Source organism: Ictidomys tridecemlineatus, chromosome 6 (assembly GCF_052094955.1).
Source record: "Ictidomys tridecemlineatus isolate mIctTri1 chromosome 6, mIctTri1.hap1, whole genome shotgun sequence".
Classification (NCBI taxonomy): Eukaryota; Metazoa; Chordata; class Mammalia; order Rodentia; family Sciuridae; genus Ictidomys; species Ictidomys tridecemlineatus.
The window spans coordinates 137,950,734-137,974,524 of NC_135482.1; the positions used below are offsets into that span (position 1 = coordinate 137,950,734).

Sequence of the window (23,791 nt, forward strand, 5' to 3'; positions counted from 1 at the left end):
CATTGATGCAAAGACCTGAATCTGCTTTGACACCCCAGAATAGGCTCCTGGCAATGTTATGTCTTTCTTTTAGATGTTTGGATAAATCACACGGCTCAGAAACTGCATCATACATTATGCCTAAGTCATAAACAAATGCTGCTGAGGTAAGGGTATTCCTCAGTCCACTGTATTTTGTTCAATGTCTTGCAACTGTGGATGTGTCACTTGAATAGATCAGTAAACAATTCTTTGGGGTTTGAATATGCATTCAAAATGTCTTTTATAGCTCTTTTATTTGATCACCTGAAAGCACTCAGCATCACTACTAATTTCAAGCAGCCATTTTCTTTTTCAACCAGTAAATTATCAATGTAAACTATTTGTGAAAAAGAAGAATCTGGGCAAAAGAAATGCTTTAGAATGATAGAGTTTAGTTGGGTTTTACGTAATGGCCCCCAAAGATGGCCACATCCACATCTTTATCCCTGTAATCTGTGAATTTCTTAGGTTATATGGAAAAGAGGAATTGAGAAAGGAGATGGGATGAAGCTGCTGTTTCACAGACTTTAAAATAAGATAATCCTGGATTGTCCAGCTGGGCTCAATATAATCATATGAGTTCTAAAACCTGGGTGGAAGAGAGGGGATAAAAGAGAGAGGTCAGAGTGATGTGATATGAAACGCCTTCCTGGCCACTATTAGCTTTGAAAATGAAGGGGACTATGAACCAAGGTAAATACGCTATCTAGAGGCCTGAAAACACAAAAAATCAGATTTTTCTCTTAAAGCCCCAACAAGGAACACAGGCTTTGAGGCACCTTAATTTCAGTCCTGAGAGATACATTTCAGACTTCTGACCTCCAGAACAGTAAGATAATCAACAGGTTTTGTTTTGACCCATTAAATGTGTGGGAATTTGCTAGTAGAACAATAAGAAATCAATGAAGTCTATTTTTAGAATAAGGTTTGTACACATCTGGATAATATGAAGATCTCTGAATTCTTCTCAAATTTTAATTATCTAGAAAAGGAGTTAAAATTTTCCCTAGAAGTATAATGTTTGATGTTAGCTGCATATAAAACTTTGCATTTCAAACATCACACTTTTAATTTTCTTTCTCATAAATTTATGTCACACCTTTTAAGAAATGCCCTATGAGATTTATCTTTTACAGAAAACAGTTTTGATTCTACCAAATTTTATCTATAGTAGTTCTCCAAAAAATTTTAGCAATCAATGATAATTCAAAATTATTTATAATTGTCAAATAATTTCTGATTTTATTGCTAAAGAAAACACAGAATTAATATATTAAGTATCCTTTGGTGGATACCTAGCCATATTATAGTTTTTAATTGATAAATATATACCAAATAACACCCTGGAAGATAGGGAAAAAATGATCCTTTTTAATACCATTCCATAACTGCCACCCCAAAATATTGTTGGATGTCAGGAAAATATGAAACACCAGAATTCTAGCCTACAAAAAATTGGCATAAAATGTTTTTTATTTTCACGATACCCTCCAGAACTGTAATGTTCTAAACCTGCATAATTGATAAAAGCAGAGAATTATCTAAATTTAAAATAATTTTTATATACTATGGTGCATTGTTTTAAGATGAAATTATTATCTTTTTAAAAAACACTTTACCATGGAAAATTTGAAACACATACAAAAATATAAAAATAGTGTAATTAACCTGTGTCTTCATCTTCCAGCTTTAACAGGTATTATCTCAGTCAATCATGTTTCAGTTATTGCTTTCATATTTTTCTCCTCATGCTTTAGCAATTTCTACGTTCACATAAATTCATTCTTATATATCTTAGTATATATAGCACAAAATTAAAAATTTTTAAAAATATAACACATTACCATTATCCGTATCTTTAAAAAATAATATCTTAAAGGCATAGAATAATCAGATAGTTTTCAAATTTCGGTTTCTCTCATAAATGTCATATCATTTTACAACTTTAGTATTTTAACCAGAATCCAAATCAAGTTCACATGTTGTGAATGATTTGACATGGGTGTTTTTGTTTTTTGGTACCAGAGATTGAACTCGGGGGCACTCAACCACTGAGCCACATCCCCAGCCCTATTTTGGATTTTACTCAGAGAAGGGGTTTCACTGAATTGCTTAGCACCTTGTTTTTGCTGAGGCTGGGTTTGAACTCTTGATCCTCCTGTCTCAGCTTCCGAGCTTCTGGGATTACAGGTGTGGACCACCAAGCCCATCGATTAACATGAGTTTTAAGCATCTTTTAATCTATAGTTTGTCCATTGTCCTATTATTTATTTGTTGGATAAACTGGTAGTGTATCCCTAGAGTCTTTCCCTCTCAGGATTTTGCAGCTTGCATTTCCACAGTGTAGTTGGAAATGTTCCTCTGTCCTCCATACTTCAGGGTATGCTGATAATTAGATCTAGAGGCTGAATAAATTCAGGTTCAGGAAGTTGTCTGTCTGCCATGTTTAGCAGAACGTGTTTTATTTTTCACTGTTGCTCATAAATGAGCAGCCCTTGTGTATTTGAAGATATCACAGTGTAAAACAGTCCAGACTATTTTAAAATATTTCAATTTTTCCATTCTCAAGTCTCTTATAATGCCATTCATGACTAGAATAGAAAATATCTCCTTTCAGAATAATGGAAAATGCAAAGTTAAGGGAGAAAAACTTATTTTTTTTAAAGAGCTCATGATTTTGCTTAAATGGGAGGTGAAAAGGGATAATTTAAATAATTTCTTAATTTAAATAAGAAAAGAAAATCTAAATATAGGATTGTTCTTAGTTAGGAAGACTTGATCTTTGCCCAAGCTGAGTTAGAAGAAAGACAGTGGAAGAGGTGATATGCCTGGAGCACATGGTAGAAAGGTCTGTAAGTAATAATGGCAACCTTCCTTTAATAGTGTTTACTGTATACCAAGCACTGTTCTAAGTTCTGTATCTATAATTTCTGATTAAATTTCCCAAACAACCTCATTTTACAGATGAAGAAGTTGAGAAAGACTAAATACCTTGCCCTAGATCATCTGGTAAGTGAACACAAGGGCCAGGATTCCAAATTAGAAAGGGTGATTCCAAACTTCTTCTTTCAATCTTAGCAAAATTGTCCTGAAGAACATGCAGTTGAATGGAAGACTTACATGCACAGCTAATTAAGAGCTTCTTCACTGTTTTTATTTTGCTTTTATAGATGTTGCCTATTAGTTTTATGCCTGGATTTCATTGCCTTTCATTAAACTATAGTGTAAACCCAATCCATTTAGGCACAAGTATTATATTTGCTTTTTATTCCCCACAGAATCCAGAAAAAGGGATTTATAGAGCATCTTGAATGATGAACAAAGAAACATTGATATTTATTTACTAGTTATACAAAATAGCTCTTATTTTTTTCAGATATTAATCTATACTCTTATCTTTTGATGTTTAGTTTCTTCTATAAATATTTTTAGTTTCTCAAATGGTGGCAAGAATGCATTTTCATTGTTTATTCTTAATATGCTAATTTTGAATTGTACAAATGTTTAGCACATGTAACTTCACAAATGGGTTGAACAATTAGAGGATTAGATCTTTCTTATAATTTCTGCTTTCAAGATATAATGTATACACTAGCCCATGGACTGGTTCCTTAAAACAAGGGGCAAAATAAAAGATGAATGAATGTAAACTTCAGATCTGGACTATTCTAGAAGTGTATATGTCTTCTGATAACACCCTTAGTAGGACACACACACACACACACACACACACACACATATCCACAAGCCTTTAAATCTCCCTGTGCTCCAAGCATCATTCCATGGTGGAAATATCAAAAACTCTGGAATCAATTGTCTTGGAGCTGAATCTCTGCTCACCATCTTGCTGTAAGTGTGATACTATGTGTACCTTCTTTGAGCCTCATTTTTTTATATCATAAAGTGGATGCTATTAATTGGTGTTAATACTTCGTATGCAAAGTACTTGATTCCTGATGGCACTCAGTAAATTTTAAATTTTATATTATAATGAATACATTCTGCTTTAAATTTCTAATTTGAATATCCATTTTGGAGATTTCCTCCTTCCTCTTTTTAATGTTGGAATAGCAAAGATGATGTTGAAGAATACAATTTAGAAAAACCAGGATTGCTTTCTACCCACCAAACTGTAAGACTTTATAGAATCAAATATTGAGTAATCATTCTGTGTGACACTCGCTATCAGAGGAAAGTGTAAAGTTTAGCTGTTTTACCTCTTAACCAAACAATTATTGTTTTTGCAAATTTAGACAATTTACATAAATTCATTCAGCCTCCATTTCTCCCTTTATAAAATGGGGGCAATACTACTTATATGTTGGAATAAAGCTAAATTATTAGAATGAAAAAGTTACCAAAGTTTAATAGTTTAAAGATACAGTTTATGACAATGTTCTGAGAAAAATGATCTAGGGCATCCAAGCAACTATGCTCCACATGATCATCCAAGGACCAAGGCTTCTTCCAGTGCAATTCTTTGATAGCGTCAGATGGTAATGTCATTTGTGTGGTAGAAGTTGGATAGGTTCTATGACTGAATTCACATGAAATTGAAAGAAAAGATGTTGCAGAGAATATAAACCCCATGTCCTCAGATCAAGACTGAGGATATGTGTATCACTTCTGCTGAAACTCCCTTTGCACAGACTTTATCACATGGTGATATCTAACTGCAAGAACATCTGGGAAGTCTCCTCTGGCAAGGAAGAGATTCAACTAGAAAAGAAGGGAATATAGATTTTTGTGTTTACTAGCAGCTCCCATCATGTTTTTCTTCATGGGAATATTGTGATAATTAAATGAGATTACAAGATGTGTTTGTACAGTGTTTTGCAATTGCAACCAACTGGAAAAGTGTTAGCTTGCTGCATGTCTGTTATGTGACTCTAACATCCCGTGACTGAAGTCTGAGTAATTTAAGGGTGAAATTAGTGGAACACAATATTTTGGTTGCAATTAATAGTAAGTTCTTGCACATGATCTGACCAATTTACTTACCCCTTTATGTTGCTATAGTAAATCTCCAAGCTATTTAGATCAGTTCAGTAAGATTATCCTTATTTTTGAGGTGAGAAAAATAAGGAGAAGAGAACTTGGTCAAAGATGACACTGTTGGGCAATGGTGGAACAAGGATTAAAAAGGACTTTGAATATAGATCTTTTAAATCCTGAATTTACCACCATAAATTGTTCTATTTTAAGGATGAGAAAAAAAAATCAAGATAGGTTTAAAAAATTGATTTGACAACATACTTAATTATATTTGGGTACCTTGGGTAGTGAATCACATTCATGAGAAAAGAATTCATATAAAGTAAAATGAGGGGATTATTTTCTATATATGTATTCCATCACTGCCACTAATGGGAAAATTTTTTTTTGAAATTTAATTACAAAGGTTATCATGGCATTATGTTTTGTTTTATTTATCTTAGTTAAGATAAATATATCTGTCTTAATTAAATAGTAAAAATCTATTTGGTTTCTTGTACCAGGATGATACCCTATTCCAAAGATTATTCCAAAGATTATAACCTTGTTTATAACATTTTCTGAATGACAGGGAACTTACACAAGAAATTCCCTGAAAACAGAGGAACACATTCATCAAGCCAATTAATTGAAAAGGGTTAGTGAACATTAGAGATTTTGAGAAATTATGTAGAAGAAAATTATGTAGAAGAAAACAGTGAAGAAGAGAAAGAACTAGGATGATAGGAAATACAATTTAACGGGAAAGTAATTGATTGAAAATGTTTTATTTTATTGAACAAATCAAATATATTTTTTCCAAAGATATTTATGTGTGTGTGTGTATTGGTGTATAGCACCTCATCCATACAAACTTTGGAGTCAATATATGATCTTTAAATACCAATAAGGTTTATGATAAGCTTTAATACGGGCTAAAATTTGTACAGTTCAGAGAAATGAGAATGATGTTTGGGGCAGAGGAGAAGTACAAAGAAAGATGGGAAGACCATCCTGTAGTGAAGTTGGTCTGACCCTGACAAGTATTTATTTTGAAGCATTGAGAAAAACACTGGGAGTTAGGACATAGTAAGTAGTAAAGAGTATGGATTTCTGGAGTCAGGCAAGTCTATACTAAGTAACCGTGTTGTAATCTTGAACAACTTTCTTGTCTTTTCTGTTAGTTTTCCTGTCTTTAAAAGTGATGATAATAAAAATAAAGGATATAATCAAAGTAGAACACTCAGAAAAATGCCTGGTATATAGTACAAATCAAATAGTAATAACAGTAATAATAGAAATAATGGAAAATAATATTACTAACAATTTCTTGTTTATTGAGAAGTCAATTTGCACACAGGTACACACGCATATAACACAGGCATATGTAAGAAAGATCTGTCTGGACAAATGGCATGAGAGTGTTCCCCAGGAACTCATTAGACAAATCCAGGTGTTGGTAGCCTCTCTACACTTATTTTTCCTGTCAATTTCCTGCCTTTAGTGCTGAAACTTTTGCAATATATTGCTGCTTATCACGTGAAAGTTTGGAATAAACATTCCTTTTTTGCTATATTATCTGGTTTTATTAAGACTAATGATTTCTTCTGGTGGTTTCAGCTGAACCTTCCCACCTGCTTTTGGAGGTCCACTCAGGAAGACAGCTGGTCTTTCTTTTTGTGCCACCAGAAAACTAAGCCCCACCACTCACACTCTAAGAATTGCTGCCTCTGGACCAGAAGCCTCTGGGACAGCCCCACAAATCCTTCCTTCTTGCTTTTCAGTGGAGAAAGAGAAACCATGGGGTCCCTTTTTATGTTTTCTTAGAGTACTGAGATGTGGTAGAGGTGGACCTGCTTTTTCCCCCCACAAACTTCACAGTCCCTTTTAACTTCATGGTCTGGCACCTTTTTAAAATCTAGCCATGGACCCCCACCACTGTGACCGTACCCTCCAAATTTGCAATCATATCGTCACCTCTCCCAAGGCCCATAGTGATTGCATCACCAGAATATAGCAACAGACTTTCCAGCTCCGAGAACATCGAACCAAAGAGCTCCCTTTTTAAATAGAAAGTCTTGGTTTCTATGAGTGATTTCTTTGCAGCCTTCCTCTTCAAGTCTCCCTTTTGAGTTTTTAGAGGTTGTCCCACCTTTCTTTTCCTCTTATCATTTGGATTTTAAAGGTCCACCAAAGGCCTGTGTGTTAAAGGCTTACCCTACAGCTTGGTGCTTTTGGGAGGAGGCAGAGGCTTTAAGAGGCTGGGCTTAGTAGGAGGTCTGAGGTTATGGAGGATGTGCCCTTAAAGGGGATTATGGGACCCTGCTCCTCTCTCTTTGCTTCTCACCTGCCAAAGGGTGAGCAACTTCCTCTGCCACATGCTTCTACCACAAAGTGTTACCTCACCACAAGCCTAAAAGCAACAGGACCCAGCGACCACTGGAATATCTACAAGGATGAGACAAAATAAAACCTTCTCTTTGGGAGCTGATTACCCCAGGTATTTTGTCATAGTGATAGGAAGCTGACTCACAAACCTCCAGAGGTATGTTAATACAAACATTACACTTTTTATAATGCAGGATGTAATTAATTACTTCTCTCCAGTCTTTCTGTTGATTGCTGGTAGTGGTTGAAACTGTTCTGCCTTTTCCTTAGTTTGCCAAGGTAGATCTGTTGGAGGAAGTGGACTTTTGAATGCCTTATCCATCTTAGCTTTGGGGAGGAATGGCGAATTCCAAGATGTATAAAAAAAGCTTTTACAATATTCTACTAAAATATTATTAAATTTAATATTTAGCTCCACCCTATGAGGTAGTTGTCATGGATACCCCAGTTTTAGAGGTAGGGAAACTTCGAGATAGAGGAAGCTGACTGACACTACACCATTGATAGTTGGCTTTGCTAGGATTGGGGATCATGTCTGTCTTCTTGATATCACTCTCGCATTCCCACTATGGTATTTTACTTTATCCAGTAAATCTGTTCAGTCCCTATAACTTTATTTTTTTTTAGCACAAACGTATGAATCAAAAAAATCATATTCAGAAGGCCTATGATTTAATCAGATTCTCTCAGTTCAAATACAAGATATAAATCTTGAATTATTAGTATTATACAAGTAAACAAGCACCATCTGATAGATTTCCACTTATATATTATTTATAGACTCAATTTTAAAGAGAGTGGCAATGCCCATAAAATAGAGAAAGCAAATAACCATGTGTGGAGAGTGAATCTGCCTCTGTATATTTGATAAGTTAGGGGTGAGTTGTTGCTATCTATCATTGAGCTCTTTGGCTTTAAGAAATAAAACTGATTATCTTATTACAAATTCCTGGAAATAAGCATCTACTTAAAAGATAATTTCTTCAGTTGGCTCCCCTCTTAGCATTTCTTCGCTAGAAAATAAATAAATGAATAAAGGTAAGAATGGATTAGCAAAGCCAAAGAAACAAAGAAAGATAGTGTCACTGAGATGGTTAGCAATGTTATATTTACATTTATCCCTGAACTCAAATGAGTAGGTATGACTCTTGAAAGGAGACATTTAGCAAGATTCACAGTTTTCTGGCTTTTTATTGCATCATCCTATCATGTAAACAACATAATTGCTTCAAGTTTCCTGGTGTTTGGATCTCTAGGAGCAGTCCAGAAAGAGAATTCCAGATTGACACGGGAGTTGATTAATGTGAGGAATTGGCACTACCCACATTAGGGTCATCATTAAGGCAGTTTTTTTTTTTTTGCGGGGGATGGGGGGAACCAGGAATCAAACCCAGAGGGGCTTAACCACTGAGCAACATCCTCAGCCATTTTTATTTATTTATTTTTTTAAATTTTGGGATAGGGTCTTATTAAATTGCTTATAGCCTCACTAAGTTGCTGAGGCTGGCTTTGAATTTGCTATCCTCCTGCCTCAGCCTCCAGAGCCACTGGGGGGTTCAATTGTACACCACTGCACCTGGACAGGGCAGTTTGCTTTTGATAGGTGCAATATGGATGACATCAGACTCATAGAGTTCATGTGATGAACTTGAGGATTGATTAATGTTACCTTGGCTGAAGTAACAACACATTGTAAATCAGGGAAAATTTATATTTGATGGATATGTAAGTAAGTAGTAATTATTTAGCTAGATAGATTAATAGGAGGTGTAGATATGTAGACAGAATATTAGTTTGAAGTATTTTTATAATAATCATAAATGTATTTGAAACATATTATAAAGAACTGCTAAACCAGTAAATGTTGGGCTTCTTTGATGAGCACAAAGAAATATAATATCTTCAAAGAGCTGATATAGATGGAAGATACACAAACAACACAAAAAATAAACGTTGAAGTATTGACATTTTAAGACCAAAATTTAGCTTTAGTCACAAGAGTACCTGTGAAAACATTTATTTAGAACAATTCAAAAGTATAACTACTGTGTTCTCTATGTATCTGTGTTTCTACCTATCTATTTATCTTTCTATCTATCTATCCATCCATCCACCTAGTCCATTCTCTTTATCTAATTTTTCTTCTATTTTATTATGGAAACAGCCAGTTTGCTAACAATAGTTGGGAGGTTTAGTTTTCTCTTCTGATAGTTGAATAATTCTCTGTTGAAAAGGAGCCCTTGCTTTCAGTAAGATTTATCAGGTTAAAAAAAGGTTTTGATTTAATATTTGAAGATGGAGTTAACCTCCTGCTGTGCTTTAAGCATTTGAAAACCTGCTGCAAAGTGGCATTTCAAAGACAGCTTAATATTAAATTCAGTTTGCAATATTCATATCTAATTGTTATAGGATGCGTTGTTCTGTTAATAAGTAGCAGAATAACAATGTTATTATGTTTGGTTTTACAGGCATTTTTAGACCTTTGTCAAAGGACACTGCTCTTGTAATGTGTTGAGAAACATTTATACAAACATTTAAAAATATGAATTGTTCTTGAATTGGTACTATACTTTTTTATTCAAAAAATGTTTGGCTCTAAGTTCAAACCCACACTATTGTAGTATGAAAATACCAATGGAGACAATATAATAAATGCAAAAAAAATATGCTGCTTCTTCTAAAATATGGAGAAAAAACTTACTGAAGCTTAAGTGTTGTAGTAAGTAGACTTTTTTTAGTAGAATGGAGGTATTGATTGACATAATTTTCTCTGTATTTCAGGTTTACTGTATATTCAGTGTATCTTTTAAACTTTCTATACAACTGAAAAATAAAAGTCTTATGTTAGAATCCTACTTTTGTCTGGGGAAGAAAAAATGATTGTGCATACAGTCATTATTAATCATTAATAGCATGACAGAAAAGTTGAATGCAGTGGGAAAAATCAAGTCAGTTTTATTATTCATTAAGACATTCCTGGAGGAGCTTACTTTCATAGAAAGGATAGACAATAGAATTATAATATTTAACAGTTATGATGTGAAATATGACCATGTGCTAAACTGCTATTCCTTTTTATAATCAGATTTTCCCAATGAGTTATGCTAATTTAAATGGTATTATTACCACATATCATCATCATCATCATTCAACTCTGTTGTTGAAATTTTTTGTATCAAAGACATGTTAATAATTTTACTTTTTCAAAAACCAAAAATCTTATCCTAATATGAAATTTAAAAGTATATTAACAATTATAATCATTAATTGTTTCAACGATTTTAGGAGTGTTTCTGATTTAATCTGGGGGTAGTTTCAATTTAGACTCAAGAGTCTGTGACCCTATACTTGGTTTCTACAGTTCTTTTTTTTATGGTATTGGCATAGGTATATAATTAGTCATCAATTGAGTTGTGTTTGTTGCTTAGGTTTATCAGAAAAGTTGTTTGTTATTGGACTTACATCAAAACAGCAATCGGTTTTGTTCAAATTACACAGTGAAAATATTAGAATTGTAATGCCTGCTTGATTTTAGGGTTCCTATATTTTAATTTCTATATTTCTATTTTGTAGATTATCTTGTTTCTAATTAAATATGAAGGTGAAGGTCATCCAATATGTTATTCCTTATGTTGTCCATTTTCAAATTTCTAATATCTCTGTATTGTTTTCAAATTCTATTCCTTCTCTCCTCTTTCAGCAAAATAAATATTCAACCTATCCATTCATTATCCTCTGAGACTAAGTCCATCTTCTGTGCCTTCTCTCCCATTCCTTTAGAATTCTTTATGACTTCCTTTGAAGAATTAGCACATCTTTCTAGTTTTTTCCCTTAGTTCCCCCAACCTCCCATTTGTTTTCTCCATTCTTCCTGGCCAAACTTGTTGAAGGTGCAGTTTGCATTCATCGTCTTGACATCCATTCATTAACTGTGCAATCTGACTTCTCTTCTGTGTTTTCATAATACAGAATGCATTGTTTCCAGTTTCCACTGAACATTTCTACAAGGAGGAATGACTTTAACAGGTATGTATCAAAAAATAATGACTCTAGTTACTGAGGTAATGAACTAGTTATAGGCTTATTTAGGAAGCTTCTCTAGAGGTCTAGGAGCTAGAAGATGGTTACCTATATGAATGGGGCATTGAGAATGGTGAGAGGTGGAGAACTCAAATAGACTTTATAAGATAGAATTGCATTATTGATTTACCTGGCATCCATATAACTCCATCTAAATCTATAAACCACTCAGCTTTAAAACAGGATATAAATAACCATACAATTGTCTTCCCAGGTTAGGATTAACTCAGCTAATACATGAAAAAAGCATTCTGAAATTTAATTGCTTGATGTAGCATAAAGTGATAAGTAGGTCTGAGAATGGGGAACTACAAAACCTTCAAACTCATTCTTTCTTTCTGTGCCTTTAACAAAAAATAAAAACAGCAAGAAGAAACCATTTTGCTACTATGGAGTGAAAGTGAGTTTTAAAGCCAGGGTGCAGAGCCATTGTTTTATAGCTTATATAATTAATGTAGGCTATAAATTCCAACTTTATATTGGAAGTACTACATAAGTAAACCCGGCCCATATTTCTTTTTAACATACATTCATTTCAGATAGCAAGAAAAAATAATTTCTTTTATAAGCCATGTGAATTTAATTTGAATTTCAGAATTAGTTTAGTTCTGTATAGCACACGGGTTACTCATAAAGTTAAAACAATAATAATTGTCTTTAAATAATATTTGTGTCTAACAAAAGAATTAACAGATTCTCACTAGCAAGTCGTGTTATACATATTTTACTGTGTATAATCCTTGCTAATTTCTCAATTCTTCCAATAGCTTTTTCTCTGGCTGATTTCCCCCTCAACACTATTTACTTAAATATTTGCTTAAGAAAAAGTTAATGAGTGTTTATTCTGCTCCAAATGTGCCAGTGCTGAAGATACAAATAGGAATTGGAGGTATTTTCTGTCCTAACTTTTGAAGGGTTGCTAGTCCAGAACTGGATTCTCTCTGACACTGGGGATTTACATGGCTTCTTTTCTCTGTTTAGAAAGCTCTCCCACTCTCCCATTCTCTAGGTATCCTTAGCATTCTCTTAGGGAAGACTGTACTTGTCCTTTTCTGCATTTGTCACAATTGCACTTAAATAATTATTCATATAATCATTTACTTAACCATTAAATCACCTATTCTATTATAAATACCATGAATGCAAATACTGTTTCCCCAGAACCTAGCACAGAGCCTGGGACATAGTAGCTCTTCCAAAATATTAGTGAAATAATGAGCGAAGAAATGAATGACAGAGAGAGCAGGTAGAAAGAAACAAAGAGGACAAAGCCAGGCTTAGCAGTGTTTCATAGGTAAAGAGAGCTAAGGAAAAGAAGAGGTAAATATCATTATCATGTAAATATCATTATCATGAACTTCAGAGTAAAGATGGAACAGTATGTTCAATATGATAAATCATGGCCTCAAAGAGATCTTTCCTGACCCCTTGTTGCTCCTACTCTCTCAACCTACTTCTGTTCATGATGTTTATTGATTCTCTTATAAAGTTGCATCTATCTATGCATACATTGTGGTGTATTATTTTTTGCAAATTGAAGTACTATTGTAATAATTCATTATTACTTTTGCTCATGGAAAAAGAGAATGCTTTCTCATGGCCACAAGAGAATGTTATTTTCAGGACACCAGGAAAGTTTGGCTAATTTTATTTATTTATTTATTTTTCCATCTACATCATCTAGAATAATTCTGTGCACCTAAGGGAAAGTCATATGTTTTTGTTGAATGATACAGTATAGTTTATTAGATCAAGAAGCTAGAAGGACACCAATGACCACACGACGTTTCAGAGATGAAGTAGCCAAGATCATTGTGCTACTTGGGTGCTACTGAACTAATCTGAACCATTCCATTCTTAAAATCCATCCAGTTATATTGCTGAGATTTGAGATTATGGATGATATACTTCTGATGGCACCCATATGAGGAGTCCTTCCCAATCATCCCCAAATTTACATAATATACAATGATGAAACAGGGCAGGGAAACTGGAGGCAGCACTTCTATTTTTTTTTTTTAATAATGGAAGACAAATAGAATAGTCTCTGGTCTATAGAAATTTGAAATCCATCTGAGTAAGATTTTGTGCAGGCCCCTCCTTTGGGAGCATTAAAGATGATTCTTGGTCAAGACACAGTCTTGCTCTCTGGGGACGACCTGTTTTGTTCACTGCTTCTAGTGTCCTCATTTCCTCTGCAAGAGGTTCTTCTTTTTCTGTTATCCTCTTGACGTCATCAGAAATGGTACCAGGAATATGCTCCACCTATTTGGTCAAGGGATTTCTTTTCTTTTCTTTCCTTTCCTTTCCTTGGTACAAGGAATTGAATTCCAGGGGCACTTAACCACTAAGCCACATCCCCATCCCAGACCTTTTATATTTTATTTAGAGACAGGGTCTCACTAAATTGCTGAGGCTGGTTTTAATTTGCAATCCTTCTGCCTCAGCCTCTTGAGTTGCTGGGATTACAGGTGTGTATCACCATGCAGACAGATCAAGGGATTTCTGGGTCAACTTCCTGCTCAGGAAAATTGAGGGACCCAAGAGTCATCTAAATCCCTAAGGGTCACAGACTTTTCGTTCAGGCCAGAGTTCCTTCATCTAGCAATAATTATGTATTTCTTCATAAAATAGGTATTTCTATTTAAAATAGTTCATAGATCTGTTATATTTCTTTGCTTTCTGATCTTACTTCTCTCTCAATTTCATGAAGTTTCCTTTGAGGTTATCCAGCTTCTGATACCTTAACCTGACCTTTCTCTGAGACATGTAAACTGATAAGGGGCTTTAACAGGAAGTGTGAGGGTCATCTCCTTTGTCACAAAATCTGTTTTTAATCAGTTTTGTTGTGCAAACAAATAAAGTTATTTACTAATCCTAAAATTGTAAGAGTCCCCAATTTTTAGATTCTCTTTTGATCACTTTTTATTTCTCTTTGAATCTATATAGCTTCTCCCAAATGCACATCTGATAATACACCAAATGTAGCCACTTGCTCAAAAACATATTATTAACAATTTGTTCTTTAACATCTTCTTCTAACACTGCAATTTCATTAAAAACTACATGCTACTTCGTAATCATAGTAGGCGACATTTTAATCCAATATTATGCTTTCAAAAATATTGATTAGCATTTTTCCAAATTCCCATTTCTCTATTCTTATTGCCCAAAGCCAATTGATAAAGCCAGTCTTTTATTTTAGTTTTTGTTATTGTGATAATCCACTCCCCATGACATTTCTTTATTAGTCAGGACAAGCTAGGATATGCTGAAATAACAAACAATTCCTACATACCAGGAGTTTAATGATCCAAATTTGATTTCCATCTCATAAAATGTTCAGATAGGTGCCAGGAAAACTAGCTAGTCATTCCCTGAAGCAATTTTTACTGCATGAATATTGTGGCCATACCACTTCAACACAACACCTTATGCATAGTTTTAAAGCAGGGGAAATATACCTCTTGTTTACTACAGTGGGGCTTCTCTATTGATCTGTGGGTGATGGAGATTGTTCATCCCTGTTGGGATTGCAAACCAAACTTGGAAAGTGAAGAGATGTCAGTGAGCCATGGACATACCTTTGTCTCAGGGCAGCCTGTGGATTTCTCTCATTTCTTTCCTAGACTCACTGACTTGACTTGTGGTAGGTTTAGTCTTTAGAGGAAGCTCCTGAAAGATAGTGTTCCTCCAGTTTCAACTGGGTTGTAGTACACCTTCATATTGAAAGATATTCTCTTTTCCCAGGTTTTGCTCCCTGTCCACTACTTTGCTTGCTGGGTTTATACACTGACAAATTAATAAATAAAGTAGAAAGGAAAACAGTATTTTAATATCACATTAAATTGCCTGAGAAGCAGCCATATGTCTTTTATCACTTGGGGTCCTTTACAATCCAATCTTTTCCACTGTGAATTTCCCGCTCAGAAATCTCCATTTCTTTAATTCAGAAACACTGCTCATATCATTTTAGTTTATCAGTTAGAGTACCTATTGCTTTCTTAGATGGATTATAACTCCAGGGAACTTTCCTATTTTAATGTATTCAACTTGAGACAGGCTTTATGGTGGACCTTAAACAAGAATTAAGCCAAGAAGACATTCAGGCTGCAGTAGAGAAGGGGTGGGGATGATAACCTTGGTCCCTGGCATTCAGCTGTGTTCTGATGACTGAACACAGCTCGGATCAAGCTTCATATCAAAGCCCGCATTCTCATTTCAAAGCTCTCCTCACTCTCTCAGTCAATATTTATGAGTCGTTACATGCCACCTGGACACGGAGGGTTATTTATTTTCTACATCTGTGTATGTGGGAGTGTTAAAGTACTCCACACATCACAATTTTAGGGTGTGAGGTAGTGGAGGGAATTGTTAAGAAGGTGCTGCTCTGAGCACATCCTGGTGAAATCTCATCAGAGAATACACTCTAGGGAGGAAACTCATAACACCCTTTGCAGGAAAAAAAATATAGATATTTTGGTAAGAAACAAGTCCTCCTGTCAAGCACAGTGGCGCATGCCTGTAATCCCAGCAGCTGAGGAGGCTGAGGCAAGAGGATCTTGAGGTCAAAGCCAGCCTCGACAATGGTGAGGCACTAAGCAACTTAAAGAGACCATCTCTAAAATATAATGCAAAATAGGGCTGGGGATGTGGCTCAGTGATTGAGTGCCCCTGAGTTTAATCCCTGGTACCGAAAAACAAACAAACAAAAAGCCCCCAAAACAAACAAACAAACAAACAACAACAAAAAAAAGAAATAAGTCCTCCATCCCTTTCTGGTCCCATCTTCTCTGCACCCCTGCTCACCCCTCCCTTCCTGTCTACTTTTCTTTCTTCCAGCAGCTCTGCTACTGTGTGTGCCACAGCCTTGATCTTCACTTCTCAAGTAAGCATTCTAATTCTCAGCACCATGAAGCACACTAAAAACACCCTATAACTATTTACTTAATTAAAAGGCACAAGAATGACACTCTGATTCCCTTTTAAAAACAAAAGCCCTTGTAGAAGTATTCTATAGTATTGCGAAATTCTTCTGCAGTGTCTCACTTAATTACTCTAGTGCTGTGATGCAAATAATAAAGCAAGATTAGAAAATCAACAAACAAACCAAAAAACCACACACACACAACCACAACAAAGCAACCAAAAAATGATCAGTGAAATATCATGCAATTTGGGTGTAAAACGTGCCTTCTTGTACTTTTTGTTAGGGATTTAGCATCTGTAGGATATGAAAAATAATTGGAAATTGAATCTTCCAATCTAAAGCTAAAGCAAAAAGCAGTGAGATCCTGAGCAAATCAGTGGTATTTCTTATCTGTAAAAGTTTCTATAATATTTCACCATTTTTGTTTTATGAGTAATTTTTCTTGTTACTTCTTTTCTTGCTGTATCTATTAAGCATCCTATATAGGATATAGAAACATTTCCCAAAACATGTAGAGAATCAACTTTATTAGCATATTTACCTGATTATGAATTTCTATAAGAAACAGTTTTCCTAGACTCATTAGAATGTAACTCGATTTTTAAAAGCAGCAATGTGTTCTAATTAATTTCTCAATTAATTCATTTGTTCTACAAAACTTTGAGGTTTTTTTTTTTTTGGTCTAAAGAATTTATGTAGGACAGTTTTGAAGAAAAGTTCCACACTTAAGATAGATAATTATTTTCTTCACCAATTCTTCTAAAAATAAGGCTATACTAATAATAGGAAATTTAAAAAATATCATTAACATGTTATCTTCTATGAGACCAAACTAGACTTTGGATGATTATAAAGTTGTAGAACATCATTTCAGTATCTCCTTATAATAGATCTCAATTTTGACCGAAAGCCTTAAATTTGCAGTATTTTAATTTTCATGGAGTATGCAATTAATTTATTCTCAATAACATATCATCTAAAATAAATGAATCGATTCCTCTACTTCCAAAATGAATATGAGTTAAATTAATACAAAGACAGGGAAATACACAAAATGCAAATATAATTTTGAGAATATCTGACTTTATAGAACACTAGAATGACTAGTACACTGTTCAACTTAGGAGACTTTTGCATCAACGTAGAGTTTGAATTTCTTAGAAGATACTTAACCTTGGTGACTATTAAAAATTCTAGATTGTTAGGTTTTGTGTGTGATGGGATTTAGTTTGGCTGTGTGGAATAAAATGAATAATTTCCAGTTGAGGAAATTGCAATGCCTTGACCAATAACTGTAAAGTTATTTTTTTGGGGGGGATGGGGACTTAACTCAGGGGCACTCAACCACTGAGTCAGCCCTATTTTGTATTCTATTTATTTTATTCATGGTCTCACTGAGTTGCTTAGCACCTTGCTTTTGTAGAGGCTAATTTTGAACTCACAATCTTCCTGCCTCTGCCTCCTGAGCTGCTGAGATTGCAGGCATGTACCGCCACTGAGTCTAGTGTAAAGTTATTTTTGTATACTTGCTGGATAAGAATGGCTCTGATATTTGCAACATGTTATTGTGCATGTGTGACTTGCAGACAGTACCTTGGTTTACAATGCAAATTTTATGTTATGTGTCCTGGAAAATAATTTTTAGTGCAAACCATTAAATTTCCTTGGTAAATTTGTTAGATTATATAAATCTATTATACATTTGCATATGACATGGAATTTACATTTGATTCACTCACTTTCATGTTGCAGATATAAATCTAACAATTAATAAGCTTATGGTCTTCTTCATTTTTAATCAGTAAAGAATAAATCATCTGAATAAGATTTTATAAGAATATAAAATGCTTTTAGAAAGAAAGTGCAGAGTATTATTCACTTAATGTTTTATTCAAAAAGAATAACATGAAATAGATTCTGTGAACTGTTTCACAAAATTATAAGGGCCTGGTGTTTGAAGGAAATCAAATTCATTGTTAATTTTTCGAAGATGAAAAACAAAAAGTCAATCAGTCACATCACATAAAAAGACCGCTAATGATAAATAATGAAACAATTTTCTTTATGCATAAAACAACAAATTTAGAAAAGTTGATGTTTTATTTCATGTTTGTTAAAATTAATGAAATTTGATTTCAGTATTTTAATGATAATGAACTACTATTGTCTTAGCATATCAAATAGTGATTCTGAAATTCTTTCAAAAAACCATCTCCTTATTTTAAATTGATGGAACTATGTGTATTATCATGATCCTTAAGTTTTATGAAGTGTTTGGGGTTTTTAAATCATGGTTTACCTGGTGTACCTGCATTGGTTTGATCTTTAGTTACTGTATTTCAGTTTGGTTCTTCAGTCAATGTCATCTTTGGATCTTTTAAGATAAATTAGTCTCCAAAGAGGTACTGAGTGCCTACCCACTGCAATATGTTAGGTGCTGTCGGGGATATACTGCTGAAATACCTTCTTCCTTTTTCTCCTAAAGCAATAGATATTTAACAAACACCTATTTAACAAATCCAAGCAGCAAAAATGCTCTCAATCCTTCTACCTCCAGTCACTTCCAATCTGTGTCTTATTCTGTACCCTAAAGACAAAGGGGCTTCTTGTAACTTGATTGGCCGTATCACACTGCTCCACTAATACCATTCAGAGTCCATTTTGTGGTTCTCTTATTTACTACAATGTCTAATCAAGGCCCCAAAAGATATCAGAAATAACATAACACTAGGATCAGGAAAAATATCCAAGGTATTGTGTCCATGCAATACAGATAGGATAATGCAGACAAAAGACATTTTCCTTAGTTCCGAGGGAATAAGAGAAATGAAAGATATGGAAGAAATAGCACACAGAAGGGTAGAAAGAAGGGGACACAGTGACCCAAGTTATTACTTAACTAACATGCATTTAAGGTAAAAGGAATTAGCCATATCACACAGCAGCAGCATCAAAAGTTGTCAGTCAAGGCAGGATAGGACACCTGTGCCATCAAAGCCAAGAGGACTGTGCTAACACACATGTGCTGGAGACGAGAGTGGATCTTGTGATGCTCAAAGACAGTTTTGATTGCAGATGAGCAGTGCTCAGGCACTTCCTAAAGTATTGATAAGACTTTGAGGATGGTCAGAAACAAGGTTTTACTGCCATGGTTGTGACCCCATGTTTACTCCAAGGTTATGTGACTTATCCCACACCCCACCAGTAAACCTTCCATTCACAGCCAGATTTCTTGGGAGAGGAGTCCATCATAGCTCTCCTCCATTCCCCTTCAACAATCATTGTGTTACTCTCTGGCATGTGGCTTCTAGTGCCATTGATTGCTCTTCAGTATCCAATGGTGGACACATGTCTGTGCTTAACTTTCTGTGGAATGCACTGAACACTTGCTCCTTTTCAAAGCACCATATTCTCTCGTTCCTACTGCCTTTCTGCTCCAGGACTTTCCTACATGCTGCGTTCTCCTGAGTCATGCCATTTCTCTGGTTGTACCTTCTCAGTTTCTTAACTGTCTCTGTCCATTTTTTTTTTTAAATCTCTCTCTCCTATTTGTTTCAGTGACTCATTTTGTTTCCCAATCTACTCATCTCAATTCACACTCTCCTTGGGTAACCTCAGCCCCTTGCATTGATTCAAATACCAGCTGGAGAAGAAAGAGGCATCCAAGAATGTCTTCTTTTTCATTCACTCACGTGGCTCCAGGGAACTCCCCCTCTTTTAGAAATTCTTCCTTTCTGACTGGCCTTGATCAAATATATAACTCTTTTTATTTGCAGGCCAAGTACATTCACCCCATGAACATTATTTATCTTCAGCACTGTATTCTTACTCACTGGATGTTCAAGAGCTTTATGTGTTTTCTGCCTTTATTTTTTCTTAATTTCCAAAAATCAGGTAAGACTTTTAACTTCATTCATGTATTACTTGGTAAAATATATAAACAAACAATGAATTTTGGTGTCCATGGTTTTACAAAGGTATTTTTAATAATGATCCCTTCAGATTCTCAGTTGTTTTTAAATTTTAAGCACATGCACAGATACCACACACACACACACACACACACACACACACACACATACACTGTGAGAAGCACAGTATGTCATATTATTGTAAAATAAAATGTCTGTTTCTAATAGTACTATATTTTTATTATATATGATTTTTCATGATTTGCATTTTTTTAGTAAAAATATTTTCTAGCAAATATCAAATTTTTATAATGAATTGAAATTAGCTTAGCCATCTTTTAAAATTCTTGGTTAAACTAACCAAGAACCTAACTATTTGATATCATAGAAAAGTACGAATAAAACAATGTTCTAAGAATTAAAAGAAAGAGACACTAAATGAGAGAACAATTACACAAATTTATAATTTATTTTATTTTTATTATCCCACTCTACGAATTAACAGATAATCCTTTCAAGCAAAATTTGAAATAAGATATTATCAACAAAACACCTTAAATTCCATCATGAGATGATTTAAGACTAATAAATTTCATTTAAGGGAGGTAATAGCCAGGACTACTAATGTTTCTCTAGACAAAAGGCGCTTCCTTTATTTTAGAAATGTCTTTTATTTTCTCCTCATCAGAAATGTTGGGATAAGATGGGAACTATGAGTTTAATTTATTTTTAAATCTATATCAAAAAGGTAAGTTAAAATTAAATATATTAATAAGCTGTCATTGATGAAAAAGAGAAGCTTTGACCTAAAGATATGAGGATTTAGTGTCTTCACTGATTGATTGTGATCTGGCTCTTCTCTTCCTTCATTTAACTGATGGAGGTTGAGGAAAAGAGCTTATTAACATTGGAAAGCAAAGCCTCAAAATGTGCATTTAAAGTAATTCTTCAAAGAGATGTAAAAATGTCTGAGGCATATGGTTTTTCCATAATTGCATATACATAACATGAAAAAAGCCTTAAATGCCTTCACATTTAACAAATTCAAAACATTTAATTATATGATATTTTAAATTATTCTAATGCTCAAAAGGATCAACCTCACATATTTCCAATAGTGATGTATTTGCCACATTAGCGTATGATTCATGCAATGATTTACTTACTTTTGTTTTGTTATTGTTCTTTCTTTCTTAAGTTCAGTCATTTCATTTTCAGTCTCCTTCTTTGGTCATATAGTTTTTTCAGCTTTTTAAATTTGAGTTTCTGTATCAAGAGGATAATGATAATAGTAACCCTTAAATTGTGCTTGGTATTTACCAGGTACCTCTCAAGTACTTCACTTCAGTCAAATTTACTTCTGATGTGGGATTTATACTTATGATTGACTTCCTTGTTTTGACAGTGGAGAAAATGAAACATAGAAATGATGACCAAACTTCTAGATAATCCAGCCAATGAATTGCTAAACTAGGGGTGAACCTGCAAGGTCTGGTCGAGTCCATAGGTTAAACCACTGTGTACTGTTACCTAAAAGAGTTCAATTCAAATGTCCTTTTCCTCTCTGGCTTATTTCATTGGCTGATGTGTAATCTGTGGGTTTGTTCTTAGTGATTTATTTTATTTTTGCTTAATTCCAGGCTGGTTCTTTTATGATGATAGTTCATATTTGAGCGAAGAAAGCTTTTAAAAGCTGAGCATTTTGTAGAATTTTGAAAGAAGACATTGAGGAATTGAGCAGAGAACTTCAAATGGAGGAACAATGCCTCTAAATTCCTTTTCCCCAAATCCGCTCTATTATTATTTATTTATTTTTTGATACTGAGGATTGAACCCAGAGATGCTTTGCCACTGAGCCACATTGCCAGTTCTTTTTTTAAATTTTTTTTTATTTTGACACACAGTCTCACTAAGTGGCTTAGGGCTTTGCTGAGTTGCGAGGCTGGCCTTAAACTTGTGATCCTCCTGTCTCAGCCTCCTGAGTCACTGGGATTGCAGATATAGGTCACTGTACCCAGCCTGCTTTGCTCTTTAAACTGGGTTTACAAATCCCTGTTTCGTCTAGGATATTTGAAAATCAATCGCTATGTCTTCAATTGAATGTGACCAGTACCTGCCAACCTCCTTGCCACTCCCATTTTACCATTTGCCATGGACTACACTATTTTCTTACAGGTTTATAAATTTCCTTTGGCCTGAATGTTCCTCCAAGATGGGGAATCAGATTCAGGAAAAAACCCTGAAGCTTGTCTATGACTTATTCACAAGGATTGCCCCTACATCAGAGAGATCTGATGCTGTGAGATGATGTGGGATCTATACATAGGAAAATGGGTATCAGTTCCATTGATTTCACTTCAAGTTCACTGTGTGTTGCCAACTTTTCTGCCTGAAGTTATGGCTATTTTTGGCTTTCACTAAAGACAGTTTTCTTGGTACTAAATTCGCTTTTGGTTTTATCTGAAGTGAGGGAGGAAAACGAGGAAATTCTCCTGCGTTCCTTTTCTGCCATGGCAAGAGGTCTTATGCTACTGTGTACTTCAGGAGCACTTATCAATGACTTCCAAGTACCCCACCTCAAAGACTCCTTTCTGAACTCTTCTATGGTGTTACACCTTGTTTCTCTGTCCTCATTTGGAATTCTGTACTCAGCAGCAGTGAGAATAATTTCTCCTGCTTCTCCTCCTGTCCCTGTAATTTTTCCTGCTTTGATATTTATGTTGGTGCCCTGGCCTCCTCCTTCATTGCTGGAATTCTCCAGGCTTCTACCCCTGACATGCATCCCCCTCTCCTTCAGGGGTTTCAACCCACAGCCCTTCAACCGTGTGGATAATCCCTCTGCCCCCGACTCTTCCTTCAGTCCAGCCTTCCTCCTATTTATTTCCTACATTTCTCCTAGATACTCTTCGTTCCTGTCCCACAGGTGTCCCTTGTCATGTTGTATAGGAACCCAATGATTTTTTTTCCTTACAAACACATTCCTTCTTAACTTACATCTTGGTTTATGATATTGTTAACCAAGTCAGAGATTTGGGCTTTCCCCAGAATCCTCATTTTCTGCCTCCTGTTCTCCAGCTCTTGATTCTTTCCATTACATAAGCCATGGTGGCCCAATTTAAGTTCTCATCAGATACCATCTGCTCTAGTGCAATTATCTCCTAATTTGTCTCCCAGCATCCAGTCCCGCACTCCTCTGATCCACTCCCTCTATTGCTGTTGGAAGGATCTTTTCAACATTCAAGATTGATCATGTCATTCCCAGGACTTACTGCTACTGTGATTTAACCTCTGTTCCGTTTCCTCCACTGAAAAATGCAGGCAACGGTGGTAACCTCTCATGACATTGTCTTAAAAATTAAATAGGACAAATCAGGACCAGTGGCTGGCACACAGTAAGTGCTTTAAAAACGTGCCCACTTACTCAGGATACCCTGTGTTCCCTCATAATGAATGCCTTTCCATTTTCTCCCTCTCCACATCTTTGCAG

The 23,791-nt window shown here is 34.9% G+C and overlaps 2 long non-coding RNA genes across 8 annotated transcripts in view; one reads left to right on the forward strand and one right to left on the reverse strand.

The window, feature by feature from the left end:
* Nucleotides 1–23,791, reverse strand: part of LOC144365040 (uncharacterized) — a 268,642-nt gene that overhangs the window by 241,722 nt on the left and 3,129 nt on the right. For 2 of the 6 annotated variants that reach the window (XR_013423320.1, XR_013423323.1), the window contains exon 2: nucleotides 21,471–21,570. The exons of the other annotated variants lie outside the window; for them this stretch is intronic. This is a non-coding gene — a long non-coding RNA (uncharacterized LOC144365040). The remainder of the gene's footprint in view (nucleotides 1–21,470; nucleotides 21,571–23,791) is intronic. 6 annotated transcript variants of the gene reach the window in all.
* Nucleotides 22,762–23,791, forward strand: part of LOC120888663 (uncharacterized) — a 114,374-nt gene continuing 113,344 nt past the window's right edge. The window contains exon 1 of one of the 2 annotated variants that reach the window (XR_013423325.1): nucleotides 22,762–23,696. This is a non-coding gene — a long non-coding RNA (uncharacterized LOC120888663). The remainder of the gene's footprint in view (nucleotides 23,697–23,791) is intronic. The other variant, XR_013423324.1, reaches the window with a different exon arrangement.